Source organism: Python bivittatus, unplaced genomic scaffold (assembly GCF_059951505.1).
Source record: "Python bivittatus isolate LINGU-HERP-01145 unplaced genomic scaffold, Pbiv_v1 ctg000020_np1212, whole genome shotgun sequence".
In the NCBI taxonomy this organism is placed as follows: domain Eukaryota; kingdom Metazoa; phylum Chordata; class Lepidosauria; order Squamata; family Pythonidae; genus Python; species Python bivittatus.
Window position 1 is genome coordinate 64665826 of NW_028277030.1, and position 13632 is coordinate 64679457.

A 13632-nucleotide genomic window follows, 5' to 3' on the forward strand; every position below is an offset into this window, starting at 1 on the left:
TGGGAAATTAAACCCTCCCTTAACCACACCTTCACATTCTTACGTTTATAGCAAAGTTTTCAGGGATGGTTCTGGACAGCAATGAGATTCTTGCAGAGTTGCCTTTTGTCAGGACATGCTGCCTTGAACGTCTTCTTTCATCATTTCTATTTCTGTCCCGAGCTTTGCTCCTTTCGAAGTGTGCATTGATTCTACCTTGATTTTACCAAATATCTGCTCAGGAGTCTAGCAGAGATCAAGAAAATGAACAGTTTCCTTGTCTTGGTACTTTCCATTCAAACCACACCTTCATTAATAGGTTATTAAATAAATTATATGCTTTGAAAGAGAAAATCAAGGCATAGAGGAGTACAAAAACAAATGCCGCAAAATAGGTAATCTTTTAAAAATCACACCATCAAAAATGTATGAATTGATCATTTTAGGTTATCTAGCCTCCTGGTCCTCAGGGTAGGCATCCACTAAATCATTCTCAAGTACCCATCCAGCCCTCATTTGAAAATGTCCATTAACTGTTCCATTGCTTAATACATCATAATTATCAAGAAATCCTTTCTAATGCTCTGCCTGAATTTCCTTTGTTTAAATTTCAACCCACCAGTTCTAGTCTTGCTCTCAGTTTCAACACATCTCTTCTTGAGAGATTTGTAATTTGTCACAACAGAAATCATCCTTTTGAATCTGACTCAAAGTTAGAACCAACTGAGGTCCTGCTGAACTGTGATTTTAACCTCCAAGGCATTTGTCAGTCTTGGTTTCATCCGAGAATGAGAAGCAAACTTTTCATTCCATCCACTAAGTCATTTATGAAGACATTAGGTAGGATTAAGCCCTGGGGAAGCTCACTTTTCTCTATAAAACACAGAACCATTTGCATGCACTCTTTAGGTGCAGATATTCTACCAATATATAGCACAGAATATATAATACTTCTGTTCTTTACATATTGGTTTATATTACGAATGAAATGGGTTCTAACTTATGGTAAACAGTTACAATGTTAGACCAAATATATTTTAGCTACTTAAAAGTTGTAATACTAAGTGTTCCTACAATTTTATTCCACTGTGTTCATAATACATGTGACATATGTATAACTGTACTAATATTTATCTTTCCTATGTTTTACATTATATTTCCTTTGCTGATTACTACATACAAATGAACTAGTACTACTAATATGTATAATGTATTAAAGTTACCAATTAAAAATAATGATATTGGAAGAAGATTTTATTTTTTGTTTTTAATAGTATATGGACATTTGATTTAAATTTGGTACTTTGAAACCATCATTGCAGGTCCTTGATTCTTTTGCAACTAACGTTATTCATATAGATTTTGAGCACCAGTGAACTTTTCAAATGTTGATAGAAATGTCTAAGTTCTATTATTAATTTTATTGCTGAAATCAAATAGAGAAAGCTGAAGGAATATTTTAGTTCAATTATGAGCAATTACAAAATAAAAGCAGTTTGCTATTGCCTTCTATTACCTAGAGGTAAGTGTATATGAGAGTAAGCATACAGAAAATGTCATTAAAAAAAAAAAGGAAAAAGAAAATTGATTCTTAAGCAGAGTTTTCAGACCATGGCTTTTTACTTTCCCAAATGCGTATAGAAGACAGTACTGCAGTGAATTGTATAAAGAAAAAGTTTCCTTTGAGTTCACCAAAACATTTGGTGACTTTATGGAAATACCCATGTAGGCAACAATGCCAAAATGGTGTGCCATTCCTTCTCCCAGGATATTTTTTCAGCTTCCCAGTCTAGCCTATAGTCCTGGCCTCCACTACAGAGATTAACCAATTCTGATTCTATTTCGCTCTTCAAGATCAATCAACGTTAATGACCACAAAAGTGCTCCTAAATAAAATGATTGTTTGCTTGACATCTGGATGGTATTGTTGTACAGTGCTGGGCATCTTTTAGACAGGAAGCCACAAGCTTCTTCATGCATCCTCACAAATTTTATGGGAGGGTGGGGAGGCAGAATAAACAGAAAAGGGAAAATGGGTTTGTATAGGAAGAAGCCAGATCTGAGGAGTGCTGCAATTTTAGAGTACATATTAAAGGACTTAAATTTGAGATCTGAATGGCAGCAATTTGCTTCTAAATGCAACATGTAGTTATTTAGCATTTAGTGCAACACTTTCCAAGCACCTTTTGAAAGACAGGGTGTGTAATGGATAAAGTATTGGACAAGGTTTGGGGAAATGCAGGTCCAAAACTTCACTCAGTTGTAGAGTTCTCATTCATAGGTAAAGAACCATTATAGATTTTGGTTTCATATTTTGTACTGCCTTTGAAAGAAACTTTATAATTTTATATGACCTTGCCTAATTATAGTACTAGTCCTTTAATCATATGTGAAAGTAAGCAAAGCTGGAAATTTGTATCTTAACATCTATTCACTCCTCAAAGACCCTTAATATGGGAATTATATGTCAGTGAAACTGTGCGGCCTGTCACAGAAATGGCCTGGCCAACTGTAATTTGGAAATCCCAGAGTGAAACACTGAACTACTTCACAATTTATTTATTTTTTTTAAATGAGGGCATCTGACATTAATTTTCATAGCATTTGTAACCAATAAATAGGAAAGAATACAGAGGCTTGGTATGGAAGGATTAACCATTCATGTTGCTTAACATTTCTCCCAACAAACAAAATATACGTGAATGTGGAAAAAAGTGTGATTTGTATCATGCATTTTGCTACTGTTCCTTAAAAAATGAGGCATGACTGCTTTAGGAATATTGAATACAATGGCTTCCTTTATTTTTTTTCTTCCTCTCCTATTTTAATGATACCAGCCATTTTGTTTCCTATAATACTTGCAAATCCTCTTGTGGATAAGGATGAATTGGAATAAAGTATCTCAGCATAATTGTATAAGTTTGTAATAGCCTATAAAGTGTCAGTTAGTATTTCCAGTATGGCTATTGCAGCTCTTTGTTGTTGTTTTTTTAGGAACTTTATTAAGTTTTACTATTGCAGCTTTTTGATGGTAAACATCAGAATCCATTCAGGAGTCTACCAGATGGCTTTATGTGCATTTTTCCTTGGCGTGTAGCGCCTGAGGTGTATGGTTATTTATACCCCAGAAAGAATACAGCACATTTAAATATAATATTAAAAAAGCAAAAACAACAACAATGTTATTTTTAAAATGCACAATATCTGGGGAGGAAGGTGAGGGTAACATGATTAAGGATTAAGATTTGATATAATATCTTGAAACAATAAACAACATGTTGGATTGATATGAAGCAAGTCAGTGTCACATTAAGAGCAAAACAGAGAATCTGTGGAAGAACTGGAACTTGTTGATTTACTGTCAACAGTATTCAAATATTCTATCAAGCATAATGCATTTTATAATAATTTTCTCTTAAGCCTACTAGTTTCTAGTCATCCACAATTGGAGGAGAAATTATTATTTCACAAGTTTAATCCAAACACTTGGTTGGATAGTTTACAGTGTCCCTAAGGCTTACCTTAAAAAATTAAGTTTTCCATCCAAGGCCTGGCTCAGAAAGAAAAACACAAACATTCTGCAGCAGAACTGGGAAATGAACACAGAATTGTTCCCCAGAATTCTAAAAATGTTTTCACTGGTAAATAATCTAATGTTAAATATCACTTCTTGCGCCAGGGCAAATATTTTTAGGAACACTAAAGAAAGACATGAAAAGACATGAAAACAACTGCAGTCCCTAAGTACAGTCTTGTTTAAGTAACTGAAACAGAACACTTCAGATCATACACAGCGTTTGCTGTGAGGCTAATGTTGTATAGATAATAATTCCCTTCTGTTGTAAAGCAATTACTTTTGCAACTTTCAAAGAGCTCAAAGACATTAACCTCATAATCAAAATAATTGGGGAACAGAAAAGACTCTGCATAAGCATCCTATTGATTGATGACTAAAGAAGGCAACTTCATACCTATGATACTAAAACAAGACTTCACAGCTTGGAAATAAATAAAGAGATTACCTCTTGATCTACTGTATATCATGTCGTCAGAACTGTAATCTGATAAAATTTTATAGAAGTACAGTGATAATGCACTGATACAGTCATTATGAAGAATAGGAACCATGAAGTTATCCCGATGACCAGTCTGTCCTTTTCCTGAGCCTTTACAGCACATATTTTAATGCAACTGAACTTTTTTGCGATGCCTAGACTTTGTGGTTTTATGGTGGTAGTTACAGCTTTGTTCTCATGGTCTTATCTGCAGTTTAAGCTTCTATGCAATCATCCAAATCTTGCTGAATCCACCAAACAATTTGTTTTTCTCCTTGTTGCCTTCAGGCTCATCAGTACTGGAGGCTTCTTTGTGTCTCTGCAGGGTTTGTCCTCCAATGTATTTGAGCAGCTCCCATCATTCCCAACTCCTAAGCTTGCTGGCTTGATGACTTTGGAGGCTTATAAAATGTCCAAATCTGTTCTGTTTGAAAAGTTTCAAAGGTGTCCAGAGGAAACCACTTATTAAGTATAGCTTAAGTACACTATAGCTAGGAATACATCTCAGATGATTACATTATTTGAAATGTATTATTATTAGAAATAGCAACAGATTTATATAGATGAACTTTACTAAACTGAATATTTGAGATAAAATTAGTCTCTTGAAAATTAATTGTATATGTGTGTTTTGAATGTGTTTTCAGAAATGTAATGCCCTTTTCTGTAGGGAAATTATCCTCATTGTTTTGCTCAAGAAGGTTCTATTGTCAGAGAAATAAGTTTTAAATACAGATTTCTGTTTCTGTTTCTGTCTTCATCAAATTAATGTTGGAAGGGGTTGTGAAATTCTTTCTCTTACTATATAAGCAGTTAGGGAGGCAACCTACACTGCCAGGTTGCTCCATCACCAGTATGGGCCAGCAATCATTTTTGGATGGCAGGAATGAACAACATTGCCACGTGCTCACCTCTCACCAACCACAAAAGCAACCTTTGGTGCTACTGTCCATTTTGCCTGGATTTCATTACTTGCTGATAGGCCAGCTCCTGTACTTCACAGAGCAAGAAAGGCCCCTCAACTGATTTAGTGCCATGGTCTTTCATGTCTTCTAGAGCTAACTTGCATGTAGAAGGTTACTCATTTGAAACCTGGCAGAATTTTTTAATGGTGTTTTTTAAATTGTTTTTCTGTTGAGCTACATACATGTCCATTCTTTCTTCTAAAAAAAATAAGGTGAACCTATGAATTATCTACTTTAAAATAATCAATAGAGAAATATCATTTGCATTTTCTTTTCTTTTCTTTTCTTTTCTTTCTTTCTTTCTTTCTTTCTTTCTTTCTTTCTTTCTTTCTTTCTTTCTTTATTTATTTCTTTCTTTCTTTCTTTCTTTCTACATTTAACCCTCGACTTATTTGGATTTGGCCCACTTACTATAAAGCTGTCAACCAATTTTCCTCATTGGGGATGGGGGTGGGAGTGAAGATTCTCTGTGTAGGTCCTAAAATGTTTATAGATGTTTTTGTTTTCTTTCTTCTAGTATCTCAGAACAAACCTAAGACATCCAGACAACACTTTAATCATCAAATATGCAGTTTCACTCAAAGTTCAAGAAAACGGGTATTGTTCATTTGCAATTTGTTAGCCACAATGAAAATTTTTCTCAAACATGTCACATAAGAATATGTCTGTCCCTTTAGAGATAAGAACTGCAAAGACCAAACATTTCATCATTTTCTTACGACTCTGTTGTCACACATTCTCGGTTCACCACTGTCCTTTTGGCTAGCCAGAAATAATCACAAAGTGAAACGAAAGGTTATAATCTGTGGCTGGTCTTCTAGAAAAAATAAGGATATATTTCATAAAGCAAGGTTTACTTAAAATAGTTACTTAAACCTTTGGGAAACTGTTATTTCGAAACTAAACAATTGCCCAAACAATTCCACATTGCTGTAGAAATATGATAAAATCCTGAATTATCCAGAACTTTTAGAACTTTTTACCAATCTTGGTAAATATTTCATATGCAGTGGGCTTTCAACCACAATCACAGCTGTTTATAAAGAGTAGATTCCCTCTGGAAGGCCAATCTTTTTTGTGGGAGAAGGAGGGGGAATGGCAGCTTCCAGTTTGTGTTTTCCCAGCATAAAGCAATCAGATTCAAAAGTAAAGCCCAATAATTTGTGATCCCACATTTCCATACAAATTGAACATGTTGCATCACTCTAGGTGAGATTCATCCTAAGGGAAAATGATTCAGTTTTGCCTCCCTGACCCGGACAGGCCATGCTGTCAGAGCCGGCATCTGTGATCTTCTGATTAGCATGTAGATGCAGGCAGAGATGTGCACAGGAAGGCAAGCAGCAGCACATTTTCATGCATATCAACTAAAACAATTTCACACTTTATTCCAATCAGTTAGTCATGAAAAGTACATGCTATATCTAAATTGTTCCCAGAAGATAGTGAGGTAAGTTTTTATGTGAACATAATTAGTATATATCTAGCTAGCATATTAACACACTAACACACATCTTTTATTATTGTTTGATGATGATGATGATGATTATGATAAGAATAGCCATAGGAAAGATTGAACAGACTCAGGAATGGGGGCATGAAGTGCCAAAATAAGCTTCCCCCCCCCTTTGTTGCCATTGTCTGTTAAAAATGTCTCTCTGAAATCTCTAAAATCAGTTTTGGTATTTTCAGGGAGCACTCCATTAGTTCGTCTACTTCACCTTAAGAGAAGGAGATGTGAATTTTCTAGTGGAAATATTAGAAAAATTTAAGTGAGCCCCTACTCTGAGGTCTCTGAGCACTCAGCTTTCGCCACACCATTTGAAAAACAAGCATATTTGTGTGGCCACTCTTACTTTATAATAGAGAGAAAGCTGTGTTTGTGTATTATTTTCTACAAGAATAGTCGGAGATAATCCCAGACCTGATCCATTGCTGGGTCTCCTGCTGCTTTTGGTCACTATGAAAAAGAGCCATAAATGTTTCCTGATATATATGTCTTACAGGAATTACATTATGGGAAAGATCTAATTAGTGGGGAAGAGAGTGCACATTGAACAGAAGCAGAGATCTATGGTGTTAGCTCAGACTGCAGTTGTATTATTGAATGAAGAAAAGATTATATGTGAAAATATTTATGGAACTGATTTATCTTTTTCTATATTCCTGGTCCTAGAATTCCATGTGCAAAAGTTTGATAAGCCAAAGATTACAACAATAGTGGGTATTGGCCTCACGGACTATGTGGACATGTAGTGCTGATTTACAAATCCAAAATATTCAGTGCATGTACATACAAGATTGCCATGATCAGCTCTAACTATAATTCAGGCAGCCAAATTATTAAAAAAAAAAATAACAAAGGGAAGTAAAATAAAGTCAAAGCCATCAACGTATTTTGTCTATTAAGCACAGACTCACAAGAGAAATTGATACTGCAGTTAAAAAAAGCTAAGACAATTACACTTGAAAGTGAGTACGTCTATTTATACATGTTTGCAGTCACATTAATTTGTTTTAATAAAACAGCTAGTGCACTGATAACACCTTTATTGCTGCCATCCAAGGAGCTATGCAACAGACCTTTTCTTCAAGCTGAATATTATGCTAAACAAAATACAGCAGCATGGAGAATGAAGAGCATTTGCCAGCCCATCATGTAATGTCAGAACGTGTTCAAAGGGATCTGAACAATTTTGCACATCTTGTCCATTCTTAAGTTTACTTAGTTGCCGAGTTAAAAACACACTGTGGGATCAGTTAGCAATGAAACTTCCTGAATTAGTTTATATAGGCCTGACATACTGTCAGCTCCAGTCTGTTTTCAAGGCTGTCCAGAGGCAAGTATGACAGCTTTCTGTTAAATTATTATTATTATTATTATTATTATTATTATTATTATTATTATTCAGATTTCCACTCTCCTCCTATACTTATGGAGTTCTGGTACACTCTGTGGCAGTCACCTCCAATATATTTTGGATTAAAATGTTTACTGTTCCACAAGCAAGCCTATTTTGTGGTGGGGGAGGGGGATTGGAAACATTTGGCTGAGATTTTGGAAGAAAAACATATTCCGCTGAAAGAAAATGGTGTGGATAGGAAACAGTGTGTCAGCAACAATTACCTGATGAAGAAAATGCAGGATTCAAAGTCCCTCAGCCTCAGAAGAAAAAAAAATAAAATTGCAGGCCATCTGCCTGGCTCATCTGTTGATTAACTTTTAAAGAAAACTGAGAGGGCTGGTTGAGCTGTTGGGAATATTTTAAAGCATTTTTAACTTAATTTGACTCATCTTTAATAATTTAAAATGATTAATTACTTTTCCTCTTCTTTCTCCATAGGAACTTTTATGACAAGAAGTTAGAAGAAATCTCTGAAATTTAAAAAGGAGAATTATCTCAGTAATTATGTTTATTCATAGATACTATCTTTTTTTGAAAATATACCTTTGTTTTAAATAAAATAAAAGGATGAGGATGAGGATGAGGATGAGGATGATGATAAAAAAAAATACAAGCACAGAGTACTGTTGATATGCTTCTTAAAACAGAAAAATATACAAGGGGAATTATCCAATGGCTTCACCTTTAAACATGTTCTTAACAGTATGCCAGTTTGGTTATACAGGTAGTCCTCATTTAGTGACTGCAATTAATTCCAACAACTCAGTCGTTAAGCAAAATGGTTGCTAAGTGAACACTTGACTAAGAGAGAGAGAGGGAGAGACTGTGAAGATCACTGGTTGCTGCTGTCTCATTCAGATAAAGTTCTTCCATACAGTGTCCTGTGCCTGACCCCCCTTTTTTCCCCTTTTTTTGCTTCCTTGCAGGGCAGAGAGCTGCTTTTCTCTGCAGTGCGGAGCATCCCTAAAAAGTGCTAACCGCAAGTTAACGAGCTCAGAACTATGACCTTAATTAGTTGATTAGAACCCTCCCCTTAGCTCCCAGCTGCTGCCTGAAACCAATCAGACCTTAATCAGTTTCATACTGCATTGGTTGGAAAATGAATTTTTTATTACCGTTTATTACTGTTGTATTTGCAAATGGTTGCTATCCAAGGCAGTTGCTAAATGAAAACTACCTGCATATATTTCCTGAAGTTAGAAGTGTTAGAGCACTTCCATTTCCTTTCCCCAATGCCTTTTAAATTTTACAGAATTTAGAAAGATTTTACGGTCGTTGTTACTTCCGCTGACCTCAAAAGACCAGTAAGAATGTCACCAAAAAAGTCTCATAATCACTGACTCTTCCAAGCTGCTGCAGATCCTTGAGTACACCGAATCCCCTCCTCTTCACGCAAAAGCAAAATGCCCACACATACACACCTCTTTACTTCATGTTGTGTGAATTTGTTTAATTCTAACTGTAAAAATCTGGACAATCCCTATGAGAGAGATCTGCCAAGGCATCAAGCCAATTTTCAAGGAACCAGGAGGTGGAGTGAGGCAAGAAATGGAAGTGGAAGTGGAAAAATTGTCTGCCACGGAGTTGCTGTCTTTCAAGAAAGAGATTAATTTTATTACGGTTTCAAATACACTGTCCAATGATGTACAAATAAATCAGCTCAGCACTGAACACTGACGACAGCATGAGATGTATTCTAGATCACGTTGCGAAAATTAGGACCTTTATTTTGGAACAGTTGGTTTCAAGTGCTTCCTCAGAATAATAATTGGCTAGGGTACTCAGGGCTCAGCTGAGCTCAGTTGATGTTTGTGACAGAAGTACTACATTGTCTGCATACAATAAGGTTGCCACATGCCTATTGGCTAATTTTGCGGGATGGTGCTCTAGCTTAGTTATTGTGGCCACAAGAGAATATACAGATTAAACAACAAGGAGGCTAAAATACATCCCCGTCTCACTCCAGTTCAGATTGGGATCTCATTAATATAATGTCCTTGCATTATGCTATGAGAAAGTACAAGTTGTAGCACTTAGTATACCATTGGTAACTGCACACCACTTACCTGAATGGGTAGGGTCAGGGCAGATTTAACTATATCCTTCCAAATGTTACTGAATACCTAGTGTTCCCAGGTTGGTTAGGCCGCTTGGAATTATGGGTCAACATTTGGAGGACCACATTTTCTCTATCACTGGCTTACCTGGTTAAATCTTATTACAAAAACTCCATAAAACTCTGCCTGTCACCCCTTTCACATAAAGCAACTTAAAAGAGAGTCATAAGCATTTTTAACTGACTTTGCTAAATATTCACAAAAGGTTTGAGCACAGTCAGTTTTAGAAAGACTGTTTCATAACCAGGTGAAATCAGAGCATTGCAGAGTAATATAACTCTGTACAGCTCAGTGTTTACAAATAAATTCAGTATATTTCATTTCTAGCAGTGGAAATGCTAAGAAGTAGCGTGGTCTTTAATGTATCTACACTGTAGAATAGGAGCAAGATCTACAGGCCACATTAAGCAAATGACACTTGCCAGAATGTTTGCATAAGCTTTCAGGGTAAAAGAGAGAAAGACCACATGTTCACACTTCTCAAATAAACATTGCTGACTGGAAGTTTATTTTATATAAAATTCCTACATCTTATTTTTTTAAACCTAGAAATAATTCATTTACATTCTTGCATATGGCTTCCTGCTGTAGAATTGAATCACTTTTACTTTTAAAAGATCTATATCTAGCTGGGGAAACAATGCAGTCACTATTTTATGTCTCTTGTCACTAATACCCAATTCCTCATGTAATACATTAGAAATACCAATAAAAGTACAATAATGCAGAAAAAAAATCTCTCAATACTGTATATTGTTTTGTTAAAGAGATCTTTTTTTTCCCCTTGAATCTTCCCTCATTTCTTTTTTCTTGCTCTACACATACCACTTTCTATATACTTGGGGTCTAGTGACTAATAGTATCCATCAGTTTCAGATAAATCCAGAATCCAGTACAAATTAACACGGGATTCCTCCAAAGCAGACTGAATTCTGTGTGGATCCCTTCAAACAATTCAGAGACTCAGAAGGTTACAAAGGTGACAACAATGAATTGGCAAAAGTTAATATATATTTTTCCCAAAATTCTCTGTTTAAGAAAACATTACAGTATGGGGAGGCAGGAATTTGTAGCTGTCAGCCCTAGCTTCCAACTGGCGAATGAGTTTACTAAGACTCATCTTTATATTTCCAATCATACTCTTTTTGGGTGGGATGTAGAATGAATTTAACAGAAGCAATTCTTGGCAGGCTGGGGTCATATATTATACTAAGCCACAAAGCATCACTTACCAGCTGTAATGGACAGATTCAAACAATAGCCTAAGACAAAACCATACAAGTAACATTCTGACTTAGCATGCTATACGTTTTCACTGCATGTTGAAACTGTCTCAGTCTCCTCTCTCGCACACAGAGCAAAGCTTAGGACTTCCAAGGAGATCTTAAGGGAGCACTAGTACGTTCTATATATAAATATAAATATATAATAAATAGTATGCTCTATATTTAGCTGGGTGCTATTGCTTACACAAAATTCCAGCACAGAAATGGAGTTCCATTGTGGCCCACCATATTTTCTCCAGCTTTTAGCACAGAAAAGTCAGGTCAACACTTTTCTCCTGCTACATGTGGCAGCTGGTATGGTTGCAGTTTCTTGCTCTCTGTGCTGTTGCCTTCTTTCCCTAATGCACAGCCCACCAAACAGCTAGTTTACAATTCCTAAGACATTTCTTCTGTGCCATATATATTTTCAGGGGAAGGATGTTAAGAAGATAGCCAGGCTGCAATTTCAGAGGCTCTGGAGGAAACAGATGATCTGGAACTCCTCCAGTTAGGTCTCAGACTAGGCACAGCACTGAGACAGCATCGATCATGGTTGTAAATGACCTGTGGCATGACAGGGATGGTGGTGGTACATACATCCTGGGCTTCCTTGATCACTCAACAGTTTTTGTTATCATTTATCATGGTACTTTTCTGGACTCAGGGGGATGGGAATAAATAAATTTCAGTACTGTCATGCAAATGCCTTAATATTAAAAACAGTAACATCTGTTAGACTTATATGCTATCTATGTATTATTAATATATCTGTATCTTATTGCCAACATTACACAATACACACACTGTTCTGTGGGTGAAACACACACACTATTTTGTTTATCAGTGTGGGTAAGGGTACATACTTATATTTCATAAGATTATAGATATATAATACATAGATAATAATAGTGCATTTACTTTCTTCCTTGGCCCCAAGTTAAAATGGAGAGCACTGCATATTTTCATAGCACAATAAAGTTAATTATTAACAGTGATGACAGAAACATTGTGGGGGATGAGATAATCAGACTGATTAATGTTTTGTATGTTATAGGGTAGGATTGGGGAAGTGTTTGATGTATAGTGGGCATCAGATGGATTCAACCTTGGAGTTTCATAAACAATTTTATTTAGCAATAGCAAAACTTAAAAAAAAAAAACTCTTAGGGATACATACTAAATTTACTTTGTGCAGGAATACAACATGATTTTAAAAAAAAGAAAGAAAAAAACCATAATCTGGCACTAGGACGCATTCTGAAAAAAAATTAAATATCTGTTTTTGTGGTCATAAGGGAGGAAAGCAGGAAAGTATGTAAGTCACATCCTACTGACCAAAGCTTGATTCTGAATCTGCCAAAGGCTTTTTTTAATAGGCAGAAGCAGCAGAGATCAGCTAAAGTTCATTCACTTACATGACCTAATTTGGTATATTTTTTTATGCTCACACCCAAAAGTGTATGTTGTGCCATGACCCATATCAGCTGGATTTGGATCAAAGGTGGTGCTTTTACTGGATGCTTAAAAGCATGTAAAGAAGTTCTGAAAATACATTTTTAACGTCTCATTCCATTCCGCTTTGCCGAAGTAAATCCCAGACTGTAGCAAGCCAAACAAAGCTAGCAAGTAAAAATCTATGCCTGTACTCCTGTATACTGGAACTTGCTGTTCTGTAAACTGTTCCTCTAACACAGGTTTAGACTGGTTAATCTAAGTGCAACAATAATAATGACCAAACTATATGATGACTCTTGAAGACTTTAGACCACCTAATGCCAAGACGTCTGCAGTGGCGCCGAGACTCAACCTCACAGTGACATAAATTTCACATCAATATGTTTTTTGTTGGGGGAAGGAGGTAAAAATCTGGATTCCTCTTGCACTCTTAATCTTTAGAAGGGCTGATGCCTGTGAGAACATTCTTGCTGCATTAGAAGCTCAGACGTGCATGTGCTTCATTTATGCGTTCAAATGAAGTGAAGCTAAGGCTTGGATGTGAGTTTTTGGTCAGCTTTTAAATTAAACTGTTTTTTCCTCCAATCCTCAGGTCTGTCTGTCTCCCAATATTTATTGGATACCAAATGAACCATTCTGCTATTTTTACTGGTTTTGAATTTCATACATTAAACTGGATTGCAGTCCTCTAATCAAAAAGTAATACAAACTAAACCATTTCCAAGGATTTCTGTATTCTTCAAAGGCAAATTTCTACTTTTTTACATTAAGATGGTTATACATTTAATCAAAATATTCTATAATATGTTGTACTTCATCTCTCTCTTTCTGTCTCAGACAAAATCATTGGGAATTATTTGCTTTGTGCCACTTTGTAGCATATCATATGG

At 35.8% G+C, this 13632-nt stretch overlaps 2 long non-coding RNA genes across 2 annotated transcripts in view; one reads left to right on the forward strand and one right to left on the reverse strand.

Annotated features, from left to right (window-relative positions):
* LOC148217070 (uncharacterized) overlaps positions 1 to 8498 on the forward strand; it is a 47641-nt gene extending 39143 nt beyond the window's left edge. The window contains exons 2-3 of the long non-coding RNA XR_015796001.1: positions 5517 to 5596; positions 8344 to 8498. This is a non-coding gene — a long non-coding RNA (uncharacterized LOC148217070). The remainder of the gene's footprint in view (positions 1 to 5516; positions 5597 to 8343) is intronic.
* Positions 1 to 13632, reverse strand: part of LOC148217071 (uncharacterized) — a 59731-nt gene that overhangs the window by 8280 nt on the left and 37819 nt on the right. The gene's annotated exons all lie outside the window — the stretch shown is intronic.